This window comes from Metopolophium dirhodum, chromosome 1 (assembly GCF_019925205.1).
Source record: "Metopolophium dirhodum isolate CAU chromosome 1, ASM1992520v1, whole genome shotgun sequence".
NCBI lineage: Eukaryota > Metazoa > Arthropoda > Insecta > Hemiptera > Aphididae > Metopolophium > Metopolophium dirhodum.
This window is the reverse complement of record NC_083560.1, coordinates 23,399,634-23,427,045: the sequence shown is the minus strand read 5'-3', so window position 1 is coordinate 23,427,045 and position 27,412 is coordinate 23,399,634.

Here is a 27,412-nt window from a genome sequence, read left to right as displayed (position 1 = left end):
CCAAGGGAAATGGTTAACAGAACCAGAGGTAGAGGGCTACACGGAGATAATATAATATAATTAATGTACCAATTGAATAGACAATAATATGGTCAATAATGGCTCAGCGACTGAAAATTACTTGGTAAATTTTTAATATTACATCTAATACTATATTAGTGCATAATTTGTGTAATATTTATCATATTAAATATTAATCGTTCATACTATTTTATCATCCATTACAATTCATGTGCAATATTTTTTTTTGTTAACCATTTGCTTAATCGTCATTATTCAGTCATAACTATATAGGTAACACTATTTCTAAACAAGAATTTTGAAATTTAAATAATATATTTAATATTTATAATATATGATATGACTAGTGTACCATAATAATTAAAATAACGTGTCAATGTTTTTTTAACAATTTATTCAATTATGGTATGTTTATTATTATTATTATTATTATTTATTACAGGTAATAATTGATTAGAACTAGTGGGTGTAGTGTATTTTGATGTGCTAGTAGTAAAGCATCTAATAATTCTTCTATTTCAAGGGAAAAACTTGTCAAAATGAAATTAAAATTTGTTAAGTAATTAATTAATTGCTGATTTACTTGAAGCTCTATTAGATCATTTTTCCTAACATTAATTTTATCTACCAAATCGTTATATTAAATCGTTGTCTCCCACGATTCCGAAAGCCCAGTTTTCAAATTCTCCTATTGCATTTATTAAACCCCTCTTTATTCTTACACCATCCTGTAAAGACATAAGTGTTGTATATCGTTTCAATAGTTCCGTCTTAGTTATTTTTAACGTTGAATTAAAGTTACTGCATATATTTGAAACATTATGTTTGTTGACGGAACATAATCTATCATTGTAGTTCATTAAATTATTAATTTCATCAAATTTCTCAACAAAAACGGAAATATTTACATGTGTTAGTAAGTTAAATTCACTCGAATATACTCTCATTTTATAAATTGGTTCATAATAAATACCCGATCCATGTCCTTGGTAGTTGTCGATAATTGTCTCTTCTGTTTGCAACGTATCTGGTATTATCACGCTTAATGCTAGAACAACTGTAACTATTGCGAACATTTTACAATTTATTAAATTATAAAAATTAAAACGAAATGATTAATTATAATATAGTATAAAGATTGCCGATTAAATATTATTAATGTTAAATATTAAATTACAATTTTAAAAACAATAGTTATGACACATTGTTCATTGTCTGTCGTAGTCACGCTCTAGGTGTGTTATTATAATATCATTCGTTAATGTATACGCTATATATATATCCTTACTTATAATATTAATAATATTATAATAAATGCCCATGAATGAAATTGTGCTGAATTAATATTTATGTTGTTCACTCATTGACCTATATTTATTCAGCTAAAATGCCAAACTGTTAAAAATTACGTTATATACCTACACTATAATATTATATTAAAATCTATCGTTAGGAAATGAAGTGATGAACACACACATTTTTTTTTTTACAAACAACTTAGCTTCGTTAATATTGCTTAACAATATTAAGAAATTAAGTGGTTGTGAAATATATTATGGTGGTCTCTCGACAGTAATATTATTTACAACGTGGTAAATAATATGTTGTGAGAGACCATGCAAATTGTCTTTATATTTTAATATTTTTAATTACATTTAATATTGTGTGGGGACCCTAGCTCATATCTATCCGAAAATGTATTTTTTCTTGTATTAATCTTTACTGTCGTGAGGTAGATTTTGGTCGACTTTTTGAAATGCCGTATAAGGTTTTATATTTTTATCTTGGCAAAGAATATTTGGATTGTTTGAATTTAATAAAATGTGTTTTACTTCGCGAACTTTGGTTAATGGACAATTAGCGCGTTTCAAGTCGTTTTCATTGTTTATTACCTCGGTTTCGGGTAACTTGATTGCTTCTAACATTTTCCTTTCCCTTAGCAAAGCACGAGAAGTATGAAGAGAACGAAAATCATGCGTAAAAGTAACTTGTGTCATTTCTAGGTCGGGATTATCATATTTTTTGTCATAACATCCTGGTGTCCAATGATCATTTTCAGAAAAAACTACTAGACATTTCCTACCTGGTTTATAAAACCCTAAGCCTGCAGTTTTTTTAGAATTTTCGTAATTTGGGCATATGATTATTAAATTGAAATTATAAAAATCAGCTACTGCTGCTACGTCCTCACCGTCTAACCAAATTGGTTTTTCGTGTAAATTTAAATCAAGTAAATGGGAAATGGTTTCTGCAGTTACATAAATATTTTCGTGCGCCAGCATTACTGTCAACGCATATATTGCACAAAATCCGTCTCCCGGGACCTCAATCAACTTACTACTACATCTAACAATTTCACGTAACGTTGGCTGAATTAATATTAAATTTCTCATTTTTTCAATTTTGTTGTCATTTTCCGTATCCCTATTTAATGTAGTTTCATCAACTATTTTTTCAATTTTCAATTTAATATTATCTGACGTTCTACGTTTTTGACCGAATTCCAAAACAACTAAACCTTTATCACCTGTTAAAACTACCTATCTGTTTATTAACAAAATTTATTTTGGCTTGATATAATTCTAAAAAGTCTGTACCTATTAAACTAGGTCCAACTAAGTTCCTAACTACCATGCATTTAATAAGGAATTTAATATTTTCGAACACAACAACTGTATTAATAATACCAAGTAGTTCTAAATCGGAACCGTTTGCCGTAATTAGCTTTACGCAATCGATTGCCTTTGGAGTGATTCCTACTGGTAAATTGTCAGCATTAATTATAGACGCAGTGGCCCCTGTGTCTATTACAAAATTATGTTCTATGTTTTCAATTTTGCCTACTACCTCAAGTCTTTGACCTGGTTCGAATGCTGCCGGAAGCGAGGTCGGATTACACATCGTTATACATTTTTGTATCGTATTGTCATTATTTTTTTTGCTTTTCAACAGTTACTGAATTTTTACTTGCGAATTTGTTTTGAATATTATGGTCACTCATGACTGCTACTTTTTTTTCATTGAATAAACTATCTATATTATAATCGTCTATGTCAGTGTTTTTATTAATATCAATTTCATTATGTTTATCGTTAATTTTTAAGTTTTTTAATTGTTTTGGAATTGGAAATAAGGTTTCGTCATTTTTATATTTTTTCGCTATTATTGTTTCCAACAATGTTGTACTAGAAATGGTATCGTTAGAATTTTTTTGCTGGCATAGAGGGAGTCTAACCACTCTCTCTTGCCTTAATAGTTTTTTTGATTATTATGAAAATATGTTTTATTCAAATTACGTGTATCATTATCAGGCACCTGACTGATAGTGTGCTGATTCATCACGTTATTTACGTCTACATTATTTTGATTGATACCATTAGTAGCATGCGATGGATTTTGATAATTTTGGCCTACGTTTTGTTCGTTAAAATTTGCACCTTGATTACTATTATACACATTATTTTTATAATATTGCTAACTTTTTTGGTTAGGCCTATTTTTATACCTATCATCCCACTTTGGTTGTGTATAGCCATTATTACTATTAAAATGATTTGGAGGGTTATATGTATTTTTTCGATGGAAGTGTTTATTAGGATCTATATATTGATTCGGTCTAATTTCATTATTTGTGTTGTAATTATTATTTGGATAAAAAGTATTGTTTGGGTGATAATTTAGATTATTAACATAATCGTTTGGAATAAATGAATTATTTGAACTATAGTTTTGATTACTAAAATTGTTGTTTGGATAAAATGAATTATTTAAATTCTGTTTTTGATTACTATAACTATTATTGTTATTATTGCATGGGTCGTAATTGCACATATTATTATTGAATGCATTGTTTGGATTATTTTGAAGATTGTGATATGGGCTAGGACTATTCACATGCATATTATTATTAAATTTCTTTTTCTGTTTAAAAAATATTATTATTATGTGCATTTTAGATTCTGAGCGGAGCGATGAATGTATTGATTTTACAATTTTACAATGTGTGTTTTTTTTAATTTTTTAATTTTTTTTTTTTTAATTTAATTTTTATTTTTGTGTTTGTCATTAGATTTAAAAAAAAAATAGGGTATGTTCTTTATGTAATTACAGTGAATTGTGATTGACAAGTATATAATTACCTATATCAATTATAGTAAAAAAGTATTATATTATACCTATTAGCATAAATTAAGTATATAGTATATAAAATATTATATATAGCACTCAAATCTTATAGTCAGGTAGATAGAAATAAATTGACCGCAAATGGCACGCAAAAGGTGCCGACCGCAAATGTCCCGACCGCAAATGTCCCGGAACCGTGATATTATTACTAGGGATCAGGGTTACCTTATGTGAAGCAAGTACTCAACGTAATGTATATATATATATATATATATATCTGTTATTGATGTATTATTATTATTTACTACAAGTTACAATATTGAAAGTATACTTATAAATTATAACTCCGGGCTACCGATCGGGCCATGGTGTGTCGTGGGTGCCGATGTCCAAATGTGGGTTGAGCTGGTCGTCCGCAGGTCCTCTTCAGGTCGTTGTCAGCCCTCGAGTTCCACTATCGACCACCTCACTGTCGACTCTTCATTCTTGACCATCCAACTATCAACCGCCGACTCTCCTATCGACTACTTCACTGTCGACTCTATCATAACTGACTCCCGCCAGGCGTCCAGGTCGGTATTTACACGATGTGAGCTAAACATCGCGTCAGCATAATATATATTTCATACATATATACACATTTGTCATTACTAACACTCAGCATATTAGCCGTGCTCAACGTAGGGAGTAATGTACGATGTCGATGACGATAATTGTTACAACATTAAGTGATACTTGTTTCCATAATAATATATACGTGGTGAAGGACAATGTTGAGTGTTTTTGTTTTTTATTATGTATTTCTATTATGTAAATTATACAATCCTTTTTTTTTAATCGACTAAATAACAAATTATACCTATTGCTTTACTATTTAATTATTTGTTGTACCTATATAGGCACTTAAACTGTTTTTAGAAAAACAGCAAAATATATCGTAATAGTATACCTAATACCTATACCATATACATTTCAGCAAATAATACGTTTTATTAGTTAGGTACCAAAAAAATACATTTTTTTTATTAGTGTACCTATTTTACGTGCAAAAAATAAATTATGTATATAAGTAACAGACACTATATATAAGGTACTATATAATATAGTATAGGACATAGGTATAGTATAATATTATACACATTTTATATACAAAACATTTTTAAATTTTTGATTACATTGTTCAATTTCATAAAATTATTGACATTTGATAAAACAAAATTATAATTAATAAAATATAATAAACGTGAACACTATTAAAATTGTTAAAAAAATATTTTGAGTTGTTCTTCGTTCGTTATTGAAGTCTAAATAGGTACCAACCATAAATGTCACACTGGAATTTGTTCCAATTATTAAAAAAAAAGTATAGTACCCATGCCATAAATTGTTTTGTCATAATATTATTTGCGGCGTAAAAAAAAGTTTAATAATTTTAAATTCCAGTGGGTTGAATAAAAAATATGATATAGAAAAATGTTTTTTAAATTTGTTTCTTATTTTATATTAACATAAATAAATTGAAAAATTGTATCTATTAATAGGTATATTTAATTTAATTTAATTACAATTAAGTATTAGGTATCGTTTCCGATACCTATAATATCTATGGTATCGTGCTAATAACTACATGCAGTGGCGTATACTATAATGCGGTGGCCCGGCCAAAGGACATAACCCACATTAAATACTTTGGAAACAGCAATTTTTTCAGAAATTCATTTTTTGGGTCTGCAAAAATTACACTATTTTTTTGATTCTACCCCCCCCCCCTCTACAAAAAAATTAGGTCTAATATAGTATGCGTTAGAGTATGATTAATTTTTAAGAGTTGTCATTTTTTACGGGCAACGAAGTGAGCTGGATCAGATAGTATTATATAAATAATGAAGAAAATATAATATAAATGTCTATTAAATTTTGGGTTAGTAAATAGGTTATAATATTACAGGAAAATTATCTCGTTGTGAATTTATATGATTGTTTTTCGTTGAGATATTATATTGTTAAACGCGCAGCCAGTCAAAATCATTTCATCGCCGCCGTTGTCGTTTTGAATTATCTAACAACCCCCGATGCCTTTACTATAAAATATGATCCAAATGTTTTATGAATCCATGCTATGTCAAACGCTACGTATATTTGTTTAAGAAGATGTAGGTATTACGTATACAGGAAGTGAAAATAAAACAACAAAAAGTCTCCAAAGACCATGAATCATGACTAAATATGTATCACGGGACAAGGTAAAAATGTCTACCGGAAGCCGCCCGCAACTATACACTACTCGCTCCCTTGGAAAAAAAAAAGAACACCGACGGTAAGGTAAAATATTTGTTTTTATAAATCATCCAGTTTAGCAGATTTTGGGTTCAATTCCGGCTCCCGAATAGCAAATTGCTATTAATTTATTTAACGGCGTAACTTTATACAATAAAGATGAGATAGTGAGGATATTAAAACTGCCCTATACATGTGTAACTACACTGTACAGTAATAATATACCTAATATGATGTAATATATTAGTATCATGTTAAAATGTTGTAATTCTACGATGCAAAGCGTAAATAAAAAAAAACTTTTGAAAAATTATGCACGTAGCTACCTAATTTCTCTGAATATTTTTATTTATTAATTTTAATTCGTTATAGTAAAAATTTCCAGAAATCCATTTTTTTTGTACCTAAACTAATAAACTCTTATACAAAAATCAAATATAAAATATTTAACTTGTCTATCGTAATACGAAATGAGAGGAAGTAAAATGATGAAAGTTTATTGTATTTAACTTTATTGAGATATAATATCATACAACCATATTTTTTGATATTGCCAACAGTTATCGCCTACATGAGTGTTAGACATATAAATCATAATAATTGATATCATGTGTTAATGTATTATATAAATAGTGATATATACAAATGCATCATAATCATCTGTTATAGGTACTACCTCAGACATCAGCAAAGGCAAGCTGAAAAAAACGTACTTATTTATATTGAGGTAATTATTAAATTATGTATTAATTGCTCAACGAAATACTTTTATTTCCAGCGGGTGTTAAGTATATGTATATGCTGATTGTTATAGTTTTTTTTCCATATTATAGATTATTAACAATGATTTTTTTAATTTTAATCATATTTTAATTTTAAACTTTCGATTATATAATATCTTAGATCACGGTGAGATGTTTGAAATTATTGTGAAATCGATTTAAAACGATGCACCGGGTTCGAAATCGAAATAAATAAATGCGGCGTAGCGTAAAATGGGAAAACCAGCGAGTGCATGAAGAAACAACAACTGTCGTTCGTGGCCACCAGTACCTAAACTATATTAATATATTGTGCTCCGTGTGGCTTATCGTAGACTCTGGTAGACGCTTTTGGAAGCGATCGAATTTGAAATATTATACTATAATGATAAAGACCGATTAATAGAAGTAAATGGTATTTTTTTTCCAATTTAATCAAAATGAAATACATTTAGGAACAAATGGTGAATGTAACATTTTGACAATTGTAACTGTTTATAACCGTTCAAATATATAAATGATGACCACTTTCGCTAAATGGACGAAACTTGTAACCGAATAGCAAATAATATATAAAACATTTTTCACATAATATAATCTATCAAATAATTATATATATATATATAATATGTAATATGTATATGTCTATACGATAAACGCTATGTCACAGTACATAGTATAATATAACACATAAGTATATAATTCATTATAATATAATATGTGTGCACAGACATACTGCTATAGAGTGATTACGATTTTATTGAAGGGGAGATGCGATTGATAATGTGTAGGGTTGCTGAGAGAAAAAACTAGCAGGTACATAAAGCACGATGAAATATAATTACATTTTTTGAATTTAACGTGATCAGTAATATAATATGATTTATAGGCACCACTAAAAAAGACTTATTGTATTGTAAGTCGGTGAATTTAGCCTACTAAATGGATGCTATTCCAATGACGTACTCAGAAATGTCCAAAAAGTGATCCGTTGTATAGAAAAATATTTTATACGTTTATGCAATATTTCGGTTTTATATAATATTTTAAAACACATTTTTAAGTTATTAAAATATAGTGAAAAAAGCCAAGGGGCTGAACACAATCCTGAGTGTACGGCACTGTGCTACTCGTATATTATGTGATATGACGTTCGGTTTATATGAATAATAAATATATTCAATTGACTTTACCGATTTGATTATTGATTATTATTATTTTTTTATTTGTTATTGAATATAATTTATGAGCAAGCGGAGTCAGCTGATAACTGGACTTTGCATTATCGCTATGTATTTTCTAATACAATGATACATAAATATCATATTTATATAGGTACACGGTTTAATACGTACGTTGCGCCAGCCCGGCCCATTTCGAAATTTTGGAAAATTTTTTCACCAATATTTAGCATGCAATTAGCATGAATTTGCACGACTAAAATTAGAATTTGCATGATATTGGTTTAACGGTTAAATCCAAAATTTGATGAGCCGGGCTGGCGCAACGTTGCGCTAGCCCGGCACAAAAGAAAAAATATAGATATCGAATATTTAAATATACCAATATTTAGCACACCATTCGCATGGATTCGCACGACTGTCCCCGGAATTCGCACGACATTTTTTTACGGTTAAAAAACAATTTTAGTGTTTTTACCGTTGCGCCAGCCCGGCCCATTATATAAATTATGCGAATTTTGGGACTTTGACTATACCAATATTTAGCACGCCATTCGCATGAATTCGCACGACTGTCCCCGGAATTCGCACGACATTTTTTTACGGTTAAAAAACAATTTTAGTGTTTTTACCGTTGCGCCAGCCCGGCCCATTATATAAATTATGCGAATTTTGGGACTTTGACTATACCAATATTTAGCACGCCATTCGCATGAATTCGCACGACTGTCCCCGGAATTCGCACGACATTTTTTACGGTTAAAAAACAATTTTAGTGTTTTTACCGTTGCGCCAGCCCGGCCCGTAATAGAAATTTTGCGAATTTTGCGATTATGATACTATTCGTACCACACTATTTATATTAGCATGATAATGACCTTATTTGTCGAAGCCTCAACCCATAATAAAAAAAAAAATATTTATATTTTTTGAAATATAATATGCAGGTATGAAGAATATAAACAATCATCATTCATCATCGATAAAATATTAAAATGTTTTAACTTGCACTGAACGACCCTTTATAGTATAGATCATCTTAATATGTTATAAAATCGTTCATATGCATAAACTATATAGAGTAATATTATCCAAACAAAATTATAAGTTAAATTATTACCAGCAAAAAATAACTTGAAATTCATTAATTTTCGATTTATTATTGTACTAATTTATAATATACATGATAGGTTATTAAAACTATTTATGTTTAAATATTTTACTAGGTGGGTTTTTTTTTGTGCGGATGTGCTGGAAGTACCTATTATTTTTGAGGGAGGACTACGGTTAGGTTAGGTTATGATACGTATGACTATGGTTCTGAATTTGAAATATTTCAATTGAAATTTTTCATTTGAAATATTTCAATGTAATTATGAAAATATTTTTTCTTCTTTTAAACGTGTTCGGTTATAGATGATTAGAAATAATATATTAATTAGTAATTACACTCAGTTGGAAGTTGACGACCAAAAACTTTTAAACACAATAACCCTACGCATGACCATCATTAGACAAAATATGAACTGTCGTGTAGAAACGCCTCGGAACAGTTAAATATTTCGGTCTCGCCCTAAAAAAAAACAGTTTGGAATCATTGTTAAAACCAATTTGGTCTAATGATCTTCAACAACTGTGGTCTTAAATTAATCTCAATTCTCTTCTCCTTGTCTCTTCTCTCTTCAATATTTCCTTCACTGTTTTTTCCTCATTTACTCTTCAAACAGAGGTTCACTATTGGGTGACTTCTTATTCAAATTTTTCATGCGTTCTGTGTTTTTTCTCAAATACTTATTATGATGAGCAGTTTAGATTGAATATAAAAAAAAAGCCTGATAAATAATAGAAACAAATATTATTTTATTTATCATTTACTGTGAATGTGACTGATATTACGTCGTATATTAAAACAAACAAAGTATTTTATTTATATTTAAAAATTGTTAAGTAAAAATATTTACTATGTATACTAAAAAATGTTAATAATGAAATACAGTACATTTATTTTATAACAAGTTAATACATAAAAATGTGTAAGTTATTAAATTACTCTTTATAAATACATTATTTTATATAGTGTAAAATAATAACTCACATGGCACCATAATCGTTTCCTTCACACTTTTAGATTTTTTCTTTAAGTCGTCATACAACTCCCAATTGTTAGTACTCCGTCTGGAGTAGGTAGTGTAATGGCCGATCGAATTTCTTAGGCTTGATTTTCCTTTATGGTAGCATATGACACCACGTAGTTCATACGTAATTGAATTATGTATGAGAACAGTGGGAATATCACATAATTTAATTTTTATAATTACCTATACCAGCCTCACTGCTCTTTTGATTATCATCACCTTAAAATTAAACAGTCTGATTAAATTATTTTAATAACATAATATTATAATAGAAAATAATACTAAAATAATCTACCTTCCCAATATAAAATATCAATAAACAAATGTATTTTTGAAATCGCAGTTGTTATTGTTTTTATTCCGCTGCAATTATCTCCACAATTCATATATTCAGTTTGTGTTCTGGTATCAATATAAGACTGAAGTTTTTTTATGTCATTTTTATCACTAACTTGAAAGGTTAAATACTTTAAAATACTCTCAACTTGAGTATCACATGAATCTATAGAACATTTTTTTATTTCTTTAGCTGATGGGGCATCCATTATTAATTTATTTATTGCATTGCCAATGGTAGATTCACACAAAACCAATGAATTTCCATATTCCAACATTTCAATTGAAGGATTCATATGATTTATTATAAGTTCAGCTCTTTGTGAGTAAGTTTTAGGTGTTATGCCATTTTCAACAAAATTTGAAATAAATCTAAAAAAATCGGATGTTGTAAATGTATTTATTTCTGTTGAGTAAATTTGGCTATCACAATAAGCTACCTGTAACATTAAATATACAATTCATAATTATCATGTTTAATAGTCTTTTATAAAATTGTTATTATAATTTTGAACTTAGTTTATAGGTAGTTATGTTTGTGTGATTCCATTTTATCTCAAATGTTTTTGTATTCATAAAATATTAAATTAATGTAGACATACTAACTTATAATACTTATTATTATTATAGGATAATATAGGTTTCAATACCGGTTTAGAATTCACTGGTCTCCAACACCGGAAACGACATGTAGGGCCGCAACTCATCCACAGCCGGCAAATCCTATAGGGACACTTGTATTGAAACCTATATCATCCTATAATAAAAAGGGCTGTGGGTGAGTTGCGGCCCGACTTGTCGTTTTCGGTGAATTTCCGGTTGAATTTTTAGGTATAGGTTAGTTGCGGCCCGAGTAATTATCATTACCTATGTACCTTACCTATATAATATATATATACCTATTACCAAGGCTGGTCAAGCTAACGATTTTTTTTAATTCGATAAGTTAAATTATTTTAAAAAAATAATAAAGTAAAGTTAAGTTAAAAGTTACTCATATTTTTTTCGTTAACTCGTTAAGTTAAACGTTAATTTTATTTCTTATAACACAGATTTTTTTTATTAATACACGAATACTTTTAATTTTTTGACACTATAATCATTATAATATTATTATACCAATATTTTTATTATTTTTTGACATTTAATATTATTATACCAATATTTTTATTTTTTTTTGAAATTATTATCAATATATATTATAACAATACTTTTATTTTTTTAAGACAAATCATAACGTCATGAATATGGGTAAAACTGTAGTTAAGTTAAATATAAAATATTTTATAGTTAATTAATTAGAAAATTACAAACCATTATCAACGAAGTCAGTGAGTCAAATGCACAAGTATTGTTTAAAATCACTTTTCCTTGTTTACTTGTGCATGTTGTACTTTTTAATTGTTTAAAACGAGATCCATTTTTTAATATTTGCAACGATCGTTGATGTTTTGATGAATTTGTTATTCTTATATGGCGTAAATGAGAATTTGGCACAAGGTAGGAGTTACTTTTTCTTTGCTGGGCACTTTTTCTGTTCCAACTTTCTGTTGCTTTAATTTCTTCGCTATTTTCTTGGTTTCGTATTGGAACAAATCTAAGTTGGTTTTCTTTCACAATACAGTATAATGAAGAATTTGAATCATCATGTGAATCATCGGTAACATCAAATAATTCACTTGGAATTTGTTTCGTCATATTATGTATTGTTGGTGGTGAATCAAAGTTTTTATCATCGTTATTATATCTTAATGGTGATTGACATCCAATATTTACTTCTTTTTCATAAACTTGTTGATATTCATTGATATTATCATCAATTACGTTTAATGGTATCGGGTTCTCATAATTTTCATATAACCTCGGTGGTGAATATCCATTTTAATTAAAAATTACTTGATTTGACTCTTCCATAGGTGGCAAAGGATCATTGTTATTTATAGCTGATTTTAAAAGCGTAGCACCTTTTAGTGAATCAATATGATTGGTCAAAAAGGTTTCTAGGTCAGTTGGCAGAGGTATATGCTTAAAAGTTACAGCTTTAAGTTTTTTGAAACTCGATTCTATTGCAGCTGAGCTTGAAACGTCATCACCATAGCCAAATATTGGCACCATTACACCAGACCATAAAGGTAATAGTTTCATTATTTTTATTAAAATTGGCACTAATGTTGGAATAAATAATGGGTTTATCCCTGATCCTTCCTGCACAAAACTTTTGCTGTTTTCATATATATTATTCGCCCAAGATTTAAAAGGATTTTCATAATCATCAAGTCCTTCATTTTGAGTTTCATACATTTCTTCTATTAAAGTTCGAGCATCATCTTCTGTTTCAGCAAGAGCTATCATATTATCAAATTCTTGATGAAATTCAATAAACCCGCTTGATGTAAATTCAATTAACTTTTTTTTATGTAATTCACATGCAGTTTCCTGGCCATCTAAATTTATTCCGTCTGTTTCATTGGTGAAGACCACAAACATTGAAATCAGTAGACAGCGGACTTCTGATAAACTTTGGCATTTTATTAAAATTCCAACTAAGCGGAGTACAATTTCTCTAATTCTTCTTGAAACTGTCTTTAGTGGTGTCCACTTACTACAAATTTTTATAAAATGTGCTACATCGATACGTATGAAACATCGAGGAAGAAAATGTGAATTGGTAGAAATTTCTTGCGTAAGCAGGTCAGAACAAACTCTTACATAGTCTTGCAAAGACGAATACTGGGTAAAGCTTTGAACGATAGCTGAAAGCAAAGCTAGTGAATTGTCACAAACCGTTTCTTTGGGTTTTTTTATGTCACAACTTATCCATTTCACGAGCCAATTAGAAATTGCTATATTTGTATGTCTTTCACTAAGCATGTTAGTAACAGTAAAATTTTTTTTTTATCTTTGTCGTACACCAATGCTTCGTATAAATATATAGAATTAGTTTTTTCTGAACCTAATCGGTGAAAAGTTTTGACTATTGAACCTGTGGCGTCAATTACTAACTTCGGATAATCAGTTATATTACAATAACTCCTATACAAGTTAATTTGCTCCGAAGAATGATAATGAACAAAAAAAGGGTCACATCCTATGTCTTGAATAGTATTTTTGAATTCATTTTCTTTTTTCATAATATTCAAGGCAATCAGTGAATCTTTATTCCGGCGTTCATTTGACAGTTTTTTAGATTTAAGTGTCCGTAAACAATTACCGGTAGGAATGATAGCTGGTTCGAAATCTCCTGAAATTAAATTTCACTTGTTAATTGTGGAATATTTGTGTAAACTTCTAAAATGACAATTCGCATAACTGTATAGATACCATAGCCGTAAGTTTGGGTTAAGGCGTATTTATTCAGATTTTAACATTCAAATTATTAAAAGTCAAATATAGAAAATGTTTTGTTGTGGAATTGTTTAATCATTACCTAATCATTATATTGTGTTATAAAATTAAGAATAACTTTATTTTTATTTAAATTAAATATTCAAATAAAAATTTATATTTAAATCAGTTTAAACGTCAGATTAAACATAAAAATGATGATTACTGCTAGACGTATCTAAATTAAAAATATTGAACCCACCCACATTTTTTTTAACTTTGGGGCTTAATAGATATTAGAAAAGATACAAATTACAAATCGATAACCCACAAATTGTTTGCTGATAATAACTCAATATTGTAAAAATTAAATAAAATTATTTAAAAGGTGACTTTTCTTATTGTTCTTAATAATCAAGGAAAATAATTTTAAAAAAAAACCAGTTTTTGACAAAATCAATATTGTTTTTTTCGGTGTAACTTGAATACTTAAAATGTTCATTCAACGATTGTATTATCATTTTCTATACAATGTGATAAAAGCTATAGAGATGAACATTTATTGTTAACAATTTTTTCGCTAGATCAAAAATGTAGAAAATATACCTAATTAAGATAATTTTTGTAAAACTAAAAATTTACCGGAAAATAAATTAAATTTTTTATAAGGGTTTAATATTAATTAATTTACAACATTGGATATTTATTAATTACATATTTATTTCTCCTTAAGCAATTTTAGTTTATATAGTTGTGCCTACTTCAAATATATTTTTCGTAGATAATTGACATTTTTACATATTTATTAAATTGTATTATTTTATATGGACAGTTAGAATTTTGAAACCCCATAAAATAATTACCTCGTTAAATGGTTACGTTGTATAGACTACAAAGTGAAAAAAAAAATAAATTATATAAATATATACTATTAAAATAAATACAATAGTTTTCTAGCAAGTGCAAAATACACTCAAAGTTGAATATAAAACTATTTTTAATGGTCCAAAATGAGATGAGAACAAAAAAAATAATAAAACAACTGTTTTTTTACATTGTCTAAAATTCAGAGATATTCAAACTTTTTCATCTCACGTCTCTTTTGTTTCTTTACAACTTTCTTAAGGCTCTTAAATTATTAAAGACATGGAAAGAAAATGTTTCATTGTTAAATTGTTTATAGACAGATATATTATAAATACATCAATAATATCAAGACAACAAATTGTATGATAATCATGCATATACCTAAAATACGGAAATTAAATATTTTACATTTATAACAAAACAATATATTAATCCGTAATCGTCATCATTGTTAATATTTTTCCTGTTGTGAGTTATGGATGTCCCGACAAATAGTCGCAACACGGAGCCGTGACGAATAGTTTGAATATTTCTGGATTAAATCATTTGTTTTAGACAACCCAATTTTAGCACCCAAAGTTCGTTAAACCATTTGCGTATAGTCTAATTTTGCAATCCAAAATGAAAATTGTATACACAGTAGTTAAATTTCTGTCTAAAACGTATTATAATTCTTACCATTAGTCATAAGACGATTTGCTTCTTTTTCTCTGAAACTTTCACATGATACATTTTTAATAACCACAGAAGATATCGCCTTTTCTTTCGCTGGTCCAATTAAACGCCTCTTTTTGTTTAAATGGTGTACATCAAAGTTCCCGATATAAGTACATTCCATCAAAACTCTATTGGAGAAGATACAATGATACATGGATTAAAATTTTGAAAATATTTATCACCTAAGTATCGTTTATATAATAATGTCAAAGATAATAATAATTTAGTATTATAAAACATTAAAAAATACCTTGCGTTTTCTGGTGGTTGGTTTAAAATAACACCCTTAAAATGTGAGTTACATATAGAGCATCGTCCGACAACGGTAACAAAAGTATTTCCATGTGGATATACATGGGCTCTTCGGAACGATATACAACATGGCACAACATGGACCCAAAAGTGCTCGGCTAAAATGGGTGTCCACTGGTTTTTTTGTAATGCATGATGAGTTTTAAAATTTTGTTTTGATCGATTTTTGTCATTTAATCTATACACAATATTCTGTGGCTTAATCATATTCCACTCTTCAATGGAAAATGTAAAAACAAACTTTTTTTTAGGTAGATCTTCATCTGAATTACTACTATCATCTGAACTATCTAAAAAAAAAATATTAAATCCATATATATAGCAATTTTGATTTTACTATACAAATGAACTTAACAAAATTCTACCGAACATTATAAGTTACCATTATATTAATCAAAAATTAAGTACCTGTAAAAATAATAATTAGTTTTTATGTTAAATACGATGTTGATCTATTTGATTAATGAGGCTATTGGATTTTATGTACGTATGTATTAAAAGAAAAAAAATTTATTTATGATCTACTCTCAAGATTGTGAAGTATAATATAGAAGATATGAAAAAACACTATAAAAATGTGGAGAAGTAAGTGCCGTTCTACATACCATTCCGCAAAACATTGGATATCGAGTCTGTATATTGTAATGGATGTGTTATATTTGAATTCAATGATAAATCTTGTCATACGAAAAACTATTCTGTGTGGAGATTGTGTGTCATCCTAGCATACTTATATAAATAATCAAATTTAATAATTATAAAAGGTGGTCAAGTGGGTGTCGCTATTTTCTGTACTGTAGGTTACAAGTGAGTCACTGTAATGGATTATGTTAAATATGAATCCAATGATATAATATATAATTGTATAAGAAAAAACGATTCTGAGCGAAGACGATTAGTCTATAATATTTTACTAATTGTATTTGATGATTTTATTATGAATAAATAGTAATAAATTACTAAATTTTAGTATTAGACAGTATTGACTATTTACTACAGTTGGTTAAATTCATTTTTCCCAAAAATTACATTTGAAAATGTCATTGCGTGTATATAAAATATAACAACATAAAAACAATAAAAGTTTCATAACTATTGTAATACCAACTTAATGTAACTTCTTGTTAATGTAAAAAAAGAAAAAAACTTTATCCAAAATTGGTTTTGCTTAAAAATTCCCGTTTTTCTTTAATTTTTCACTTGTTTTTCACGGTACTTTTGAAAATTACTTTTAACCGGCGAAGTACCAACTAGACTCACTTTCCTATCAGCAAAAATAATATTGAACAAAATATAATCATTTTTACTGTCCTAAAACGTGATGACAGACATAATATAAAAAAAAATAAATAAAAAATTTAAAAAAAAACACATCATTGTTAAATCAATACAGTTATCTCTCTGTTAATAATCTAAAAAAACATACCCAAAAAAAATTAAATACAAATTACCTAGTCATTTTAATTAGTATATTATTAAATCTCGTATTCCGCAAAATATTGTCTAAGATATTCCGAACTATAGGTAGATAATACTATATTATTCATAATCATCCACCCAAAGAAATTGTTACATTTTTTAATAATATATTTTACTTACCACTTGCATTCGGAGAATCAATTATAACATTAGATGCTATATCAGATGCTGTCTTAGAACAAATTGGAAATCCAAGTTTTTCCTTAATATCATATCGGTTTTTAAACACTAATGTATGAATTGCACTTTTAGATATGTTATTATCTAAATGAGCGCTAATTTCAGCCCATATTGTGTTAGTGGCAACAGCTATTTCTAAAACAAAAAGTATAACCGCGCATCTTAAAATAAATATTAAATTCAAATTGTGAGTTTTGGTATGTATAAATGCAAAAATATTATTTCATACCTAACAAATTAAAACAGAAAAAAAATAAAAATCTTTTTAATTTTAGTATTTATTTAAATTATATTGAAACGTTTAAGTTAATGTGTTGGTAAATTGTTTAAGAAAATTAATTGTTTTTGAAAAAAATTTAAACTTATAACAAAATGAATTTTTCATTTAACCTATTTTATCTAAACGTTTTGGTTTATTATAATTTAAAAAATAAATTCTTTTGGTAAAATAATTCCTAACGATGATTAGGTGTAACATAAATAACTGATACTACTTAAATTGGACATTTTAACTATAATATATATTAATGTATTATGATATAAAAAATAAAAATGTAATGCAAGATTACATGACGCATTTTTAAAACAAGTTTGGAATTTATTTAAGTTTGAATTTTTCAATTTCTATTGAAATTGTATAATTTAAAATTTTAGTAATTTGTTACTATTGAATCTTATATTTTTAATTTCAGTTGTGAGCGGAGGTGTTAAATATGAATACAACTTACAACTTAATTTTTTTTTCTATTACTAATTTTAAAAGCTTTTTAGTAGATTTAGCAATCGCAATTTGTAACAACTTCTGATCCTTATATTATAATTCAGTATATACACTTACCTTATAATAATTTATGATATTCCAAATAATAATCAAACATATACATAATAATACAATAGAACTAGAACACTACACTTCACGTACAGCGTGATAACTGACTTGTGTCTTGTAATAACCTGAGGGCTATAACACCCTCAGAAAGCACCCATGAGGTCCTGGGACTGAACCTCATGAACTGTGTGCCACGCCGCGTGGAAACCTGAGGGTTTCGTCGGTGGAACACATAGACTTTAATACATGCATGGACTAATGAACGTCCAAGATTTATAATAATAAATAACACATAACTTAAAGCTAGGGAGAAGGTGACCAATTAAATAATAAGAATAAGATGATTTTTTGTTTAAATAATAATTTGTGTATCATACAATATGCGGTCTTTACTGACCATAAAATGAATAGTTGAATATTGAATAATATAAATAGGAATAAGAGTTATTTAATAAATAATAAGGACATTATAATAATTAAATAGTAATGACTAAGTCGTAATAATAATATGACAAGTTCTTAATAACACGACATAATATGAAGGGTGGAAATTTAAAAGGTGGTATTGCCAAAAACGTTTCAAACAATTTTTGACTGATCCATTTTTCTTATCTGCTGCACTTTCTCGTGCTTATTTTAAAACTTAAGGTGGTTCTAGTCGGTCATTTTCTAAGGAGTAGGAATTAGGCAAATTATGTGTTGGGTACATTCGGCCATTCGGGCATGTGAATGTGTGCGAGTGTAAATGAACATTAGTGGGTGTGCGCTATGTCAACGTTATGCGGGTCGTGTTCAGGCACTCGCAGGCAAATGTCAGCAAATTGAATTAGGAAAAAATATTCTGTTACTTTTCGAGTATAACATGCCTTGACTGTGACAAAATTGTGAGACTTTGGCGGGTGCGATTTTAATTCTGTAAAAATCCTAAAATTTATTAAAACCTCCTCTAGAGAACGGTCGAGGCATTTTTTAAAAATACATATTTCTTCAGTACATATGACTGAACAAAAATTTGATAAAAATGGAAATTTTTATAATATTATACAAGTGTCAAAAGTTCAAAATTTAAAAAAATGCTTCGACAGTTCTCTAGAGGAGATGTTAAAAAATGTAGTAATTGTTACAGAATTAAAATCAGATAATCCAGTGTCTCACAATTTTGTCACTACGAAGAGTCTAAAAACGATTTTTTTTTGTACCGACTAGAACCACCTTAATGGCTTAATAATGATGATAGAAAAGATAGAGCTTGATTATTTTTTAAATAATCGTGCTTCGAAATATTTAAACAACAAAATATCTCAGAATCTGAATCATCACACAGTGACGATGATTTTTTTTCAGTTGGTCCAAAAAAAAATCAAAAATAACTCGTGTTAAATTTGCTCTTGTCTGTCTTAATAAAATATGATTTATTTTGGTAAAAACTAAAAACTAACCTAGCATTTTTTAGTGTAAGTTAATTATAAAATGTATTCAATTATAAATTATAAATTATCACAAACTAAAGTTACTTATATAATAATCAAACACAATATTATATCATTACATTGACCATACCTAATTTCTAAAAAACAAATATTATTGTATTTATAATAAAAATATTTTTAACACGCATTCGAGACGAATCACGCGCTTCTTTTTGCCCCCGGAGACGAGCAGTTTCCACGTGGAGCAAATAATTTAATTATTTTATATAAATAATCGATACAATATTTCCTATCGATAGATTGTTACATAAAAACAATAGTGTGAGTATATGATTTTATATCGATTTTTAAAATCCGATAGTAGACACAACAAGCGAGACGCGTGATTCGTCTTTCATGAGTAAAACATCGTAACGCGCCAAATGCGTGACTCGTCTCAAACGTAACTTTTAAAATATGACGGTCCGTTTCGAATGTGTTAAAGCATTTGGTATACTTTTATAGTTATAGTATTCAGAATATTTAATTCGGAATATTTTATTTATGAAGTATTAGAACACATATTAGGAATACTTTTTTTCATGAGTATTAGAGTATTTGTTCTGAATACTTTTTAAAAGTATTTTACCCAAGACTAGTTATTTTGATATTTTAACCTTGTCTTTACTTATAATAATTATGTGCCTACCTAATTATTTTATTATCTGGGTTAAAATCTACGATACAATTAAAACAAATGTATTAAAATATAAAATTGGCAAATAAGTAATAATTATACTGTATAATTCCTGGATATAATAAAAATTATAAAAATTAATTTTTTGATTATTTGAAAAAAATTGCCTGATAAAAATATCGATAAATTGAATAAATAATTGGTAGGTCCTAGTTACGATTGATGAGAAATCAACAAACATTTTTTAAAGTATCGACGTTACTATTGTTACAATAGAAAATTGTATAATTCACTTGCATACTCACTCATGTCACCTTTTTCATCTCTGCTCACCACATTATCTTTGAAAGACAAAATAGCATCAACCACAACTGAAGGCGGAACACTACAATTTCGTCCAACCATGTTCAATAATGATGTTAAAAAAGAACAATAATTAGTATTGTCAAAACAAAATATATTTTAATAGTAAAAGAAAATGTCAAATCACAGTGATAAAAAAAACAATGTTTTACTACGAAAATTACACGACGTACTCAGCCTAATCGACAAACTACGAATGACAATTCAATATTTCAATAAGAAATAGAATAGTGTTCTGTAAATATTTATGGATATCTAAATATATTTTTACAAACAAATTAATTGTCACTATATTTAGTACAAAATGGAAATAGTGTCCCAGCCATCAACATAATCCAAACATCGAATAGCGTATTAATAGTATATACCTATAAATAACCAGTGCTTAGAGAGAGAAGACATAGAATGAGCGAGAAAAGGAACAACGTAGTAAAATGTATACAGTTAATTTGCGGGCTCCTTCACTACTTTATGTTCTCTCTTTTATCTCTTTCTCAGTTATATCATTCATGTATATTGTATAATTTAGAAGTTACGATATTTGAAATGGATAATTTATAACATAATATCTATAGTTTATACACACAATAATATTATGTTCTGAGTCGTTTACCCGCACGACTCAGCAGGGCAGGTGACTTGAACGCGTGATCGCACAGGCGCAACGGGCGGAAGGTGGTAACGTTTTCCGCCACTATAGATTGATTATAATTATAAATATAACTATAAATAATATGTTATAACTACGGTATAATTATCAATAATTCTTAACTACCTATCTTGGAGTATATAAGTAAATTAGTACCAATAATAAATCGAAAATTAATGAATTTCAAGTTATTTTTTGCTGGTAATAATTTAACTTATAATTTTGTTTGGATAATATTACTCTATATAGTTTATGCATATGAACGATTTTATAACATATTAAGATGATCTATACTATAAAGGGTCGTTCAGTGCAAGTTAAAACATTTTAATATTTTATCGATGATGAATGATGATTGTTTATATTCTTCATACCTGCATATTATATTTCAAAAAATATAAATATTTTTTTTTTTATTATGGGTTGAGGCTTCGACAAATAAGGTCATTATCATGCTAATATAAATAGTGTGGTACGAATAGTATCATAATCGCAAAATTCGCAAAATTTCTATTACGGGCCGGGCTGGCGCAACGGTAAAAACACTAACATTGTTTTTTAACCGTAAAAAATGTCGTGCGAATTCCGGGGACAGTCGTGCGAATTCATGCGAATGGCGTGCTAAATATTGGTATAGTCAAAGTCCCAAAATTCGCATAATTTATATAATGGGCCGGGCTGGCGCAACGGTAAAAACACTAAAATTGTTTTTTAACCGTAAAAAAATGTCGTGCGAATTCCGGGGACAGTCGTGCGAATTCATGCGAATGGCGTGCTAAATATTGGTATAGTCAAAGTCCCAAAATTCGCATAATTTATATAATGGGCCGGGCTGGCGCAACGGTAAAAACACTAAAATTGTTTTTTAACCGTAAAAAAATGTCGTGCGAATTCCGGGGACAGTCGTGCGAATCCATGCGAATGGTGTGCTAAATATTGGTATATTTAAATATTCGATATCTATATTTTTTCTTTTGTGCCGGGCTAGCGCAACGTTGCGCCAGCCCGGCTCATCAAATTTTGGATTTAACCGTTAAACCAATATCATGCAAATTCTAATTTTAGTCGTGCAAATTCATGCTAATTGCATGCTAAATATTGGTGAAAAAATTTTCCAAAATTTCGAAATGGGCCGGGCTGGCGCAACGTACGTCGGTTATGGCTACAGGAATTACGTTGAACAAATAGGTTTACCGTAAGCTGTATTTTTATTTTTTTATATTTTTTTTCGTATATAATTTATATAGGTATAACTGAAAACAATAAAACTAATCGTGTGAAAAAGTATTTCAACGTAATATAATGATTAATTAATGTATCCGTTTCTAGATTCTCGACAGAAAAAAAATATCTTTTGTTATGGAATAATATCCGTGTTGTCGAATAAAACATAATCAAACCTAATAATAAATAAAACGTGCAATTCAGATATAAAAAAGAATAAAGGATGAACTTAATTTATTGTATTATATTGTAATACTTTGATTGTTAAAAACAAACACGGTGATTTTATTTTTCATATTAAAAAAAGACACCTATATATTGATATATAAATATAGGTGTACTAAAAATCCATTGACTGTAATCCTTAAAAACTTAAACCAGCGTGAATACGAAAATAAATTAAAATGTAAAATAATTCTCCAAAATGTATGTATGGTTTAAAGTCGTGTAAAATTCGACTATGATTAAAACCATATACAACAAAGGTCGATTATGCAAAGTTTACCGCACGAATGGACATATTGAATGAAAGTTTGCGAACCGTATCCGAATCGATTTTTCCACTTACACTTACGGCAATTATAATTTATAAAAGAAATCAATACGCATCTATTGAATTATTATGTAGGTCATTAATATTATATATTGCACGTGGTAATGAAAACTGAACACAGAACACAACTCGCAAAGATGAACATGAGATAGTACACAGAAAATTTAATTAAAAGCCCTAGCGGTTCAATTAAAAAAAAAAATTGTAAATTATACGTATATATTTTGAGGTTGCTCTTCAACTCAGTTTTTTTTTTTTTTTTTTAATTACCGTCGTTATATTTTTATACTTTTGAGTTGAATACATAAGCTAAAAAAAAAAATTATCTGTGGTGTACATTGTACATATTATAAAGTCTCGTATATTTATGCCCACCGACCATGTAAAATGTAAGCTACTCTATCTACCCTACACTCTACTTTCTGTAAGATTGCGTACATAAAATAAATACAATTGACTACATATATATAATAATATACAAATATACAATATTACACATATCAAATTATTTTGGTACATGTATTATAGTATATAATATTATGTACACAAATAATAAATTTAAGACATTATTATATTATTAAAATAACCAACGACTCCGAATTTCTCCACTATATATAAAGTGTCTCTTGAATATTATATGGTCACATTTCGACCGAGTTTATGAGGGTTAAGTGTACTATACACTATGCGTATACAGTGTGTCCCAAAAGTTGCGGATCACACTAAGTAACTCTCCGATACTATAACTCTTTGTTACATAATTAATAATATATTGAAATGTGGTAGGTATTTCGACAATAATCTATAAGAAAATTCAAATTTTATGGAATAAATTGCAGTATTGCACACACGCGCGTGCACACCGTCGCATATAATTGTTTTTATTTTTGTATTAATTGTGTGATTGTGAATTATTATATAACATTATGTAGATTATAAGTTAATTACCGCCGCCGCCGCACCGGCTGCGCAATCATATTTTTAACACGGTCGTCCAGTCTACCAGTCCGTTAACAAGTGTGTGCGGAATCGGTATGTGCGCTAATCGCCGTAAGTTTTTTTTTTTTTGTAAATGTTTTAAGGCTCAAATAGCCAAAATTCTTTTTACTATTGTATGTGCGCAAATCGCCACTATATTTTTATTTGTAAGGCGCTAATCGCCATCGTTATTATTGTGATAGTCGTGGCGCAAATCGCCATCGTTATTATTGTTATTGTCGTGGCGCAAATCGCCGGCGTTATTGTTGAGATTATAATATTATTGTTTCGACTCATTGTGCGTGCCGTTTATTATTATTATCTATATATATAAAAATAAGTGTACATTTTGAATAAATCCTTTAGCTAACCGATTTCGATAAAAATTTCAGGGCATATTAAGATTGATATGTAGATGGTTTCTGTGAAGTTTGTACGCTGTGCGATATGTGATTCCGGAGTTATGGCCTCTTAAGTTAGTACGATGTTTCGCGCGCGCGGTTTCAGCGTACGACGTGCGTGCGTGTGTTTCCATGCGATAACGCGAATAGGTTACCTATTATTATTATCTATTAATAATCTGTTATTTATCGACGTCGTACGCGGAATGCGTACAATACTAATAATATGTGATAATCGAGATAATAATATAATTTGTATCGCTATTTTTGTTCGCTTCAATTTCCGAACCGATTTCGATGAAAATTTCAGGATATATTAAGATTGATATGTAGATGGTTTCTGTGAAGTTTTTACGCTGTAGGATAAGTGGTTCCGGAGTTATGGCTATCATTTTATATATTAGTATAGATAAAAATGAATGTTTGTGTGTAGATTAGACCTCTGGGGAAAAGATAGGCTAATTATAAAAAGTGTTAAATTTGTTTTTTTTTTTATTCATCGGATTTCAGTACGGTTGCGTTAGGCTTTTGCATTAATTGATTATATAAATCCTCCGTATGTGGAATTAAGTAAAAACGTCAAACTTAGTACTACAATTTTGATACTTGAGAGTTAAATCGTACACTTACGTACAAACAGCACGCCGGGGTCCGCGATCTACCGCAGGTAGATTGCCTACCTGATAATGTACTGCCGCGAATCAGAACTTTTATCCCGGGCAACAGAAAAGTTAAGATACATTTTGAACACCATACACCATACGCCGAATATTAAATAACGAATTGAACAAAGTTTGAGTAATATAGAATTGGTACATTTAACGGGCAACGAAGTGCCAGCGGGATCAGCTATTATAATATAAATCGTATGTAATTAATACAAAATTAAACAAGGTAAATAATAATAAAATGGTAATAATATAGGTGTGTGTGTAAGCCGGTCGGTGGTGGGATATATTATTGGCGCTTATTGTATTGCATTATAAGTATTGTCGCGGCGGCGACAATAATACTATATACATTATACGCTTTATAGGTGTATCTCAGTTTTAGTTTACGGCAGTGTTCCTCAGTTCACGGACAAATCGGCGTCAGTGTATGGCGCATGCCTAGGTTTGTGAAATAATTTAACCTAGATGGGCAACCGCAAGTCACAATCAAGATTGGATTTACCACTTAATATGTATTTTTAACGTGGTTTAAACTTCTTACTTTCTAAACTTTTCTGACATCTCTAAAAACAATCTCTGAGATTTTCGTTAAATTCAATTGAGTTGTTTTTGAGTATAATAAATACACACATACATTTAGTTTTAAGATATAGTTTCTTTTTTCGAGGCTATTAGCGTGACAATTTGTTGCAAGCTTGTAACTGCAGACTTGGGTAAAATGCTTTTTAAAATTATTTCAAATACATATTCAGAATACTTTATGAAAATAATATTCCTAAGTATTCCAAATATTTTTTGAATACTTTATTTTAGCAGATTTAGATTTAAATAGCAAAAATATTATGTTTTCAATTCTGTGTTTATAAATGAACATTATTATAATCTCGATAATACACACCTATCTGACTATCTATAATCTATTAGTTATAATATTATAATACCTTACGAAATTTCAAAATATTCAAGCTACATTTTTAGTGGTTGGGGGGAGGGGAAATTTGGAAAAGTGGACTTACCAATCTCAAGTAGACATAATAACGAATTCAAATCTGTTTTAAAAAGTATTATCGCATTACTATATCGATCAGTATGATGGAATACAAATTGGATGTTTCGTCTAAAATAACTGTTTAATATAATATTATAAATTATAGTATTTCGTCGATAAATACTTTCGTTCTCGGCTAGCCCCGCATCGTGCCATGAAAAACTTTGTTTCAAAAATAAAAAAATACTAATTTACACTATTAATTGTATAATCTGCAACCAATGGCAACCATTAATAAACTACAAAAAAAAGTTTCAATTAGCACCGTGAATCTTAAGAGCCCTGTTTGACTGCCTCTTTAAAATAAAGCGTACATCGGAAAATCCCATCTTATTGTACACCTAGAGCATTATAATTTAGAGGAACCACTATTCCAAATTTCAGATTCATTAATTTTGTAGTATATATGTATTATTATTTTAATGTTTCATTAATAACATTTTTATAAAAATACAAATTATATACAAATAGTTCACAAATACATTTATTTCATATTATTTTTTCTTTATTATGAATCTCAAATCATATTAATAATAATAATAAATTGTTAAACTATTATGAAACATATTTTGTTGTAATAGTTCTTTTATATTTTAATGTGTTCAAATTAAAATAAGGATAGATTTAGAAATGTTATGTGCATATTGTAATAAATAATAAAGTAATACAACCAATCGATCCAATATTGTGTAACTGAACCAAATTATGTTTATATTATATTTTAAAAAGTATTTTTTATACTGTTGTATCATTATTAAATTAACCAGTGTTAGGAACGTTCAGTAAAAAAATGAATTCGTTCAAGTTCACGTTCAAATTCATATTTTTTTTTCACGTTCTTCGAAAATATGAATGCGTTAATTTCGTCGTTCATT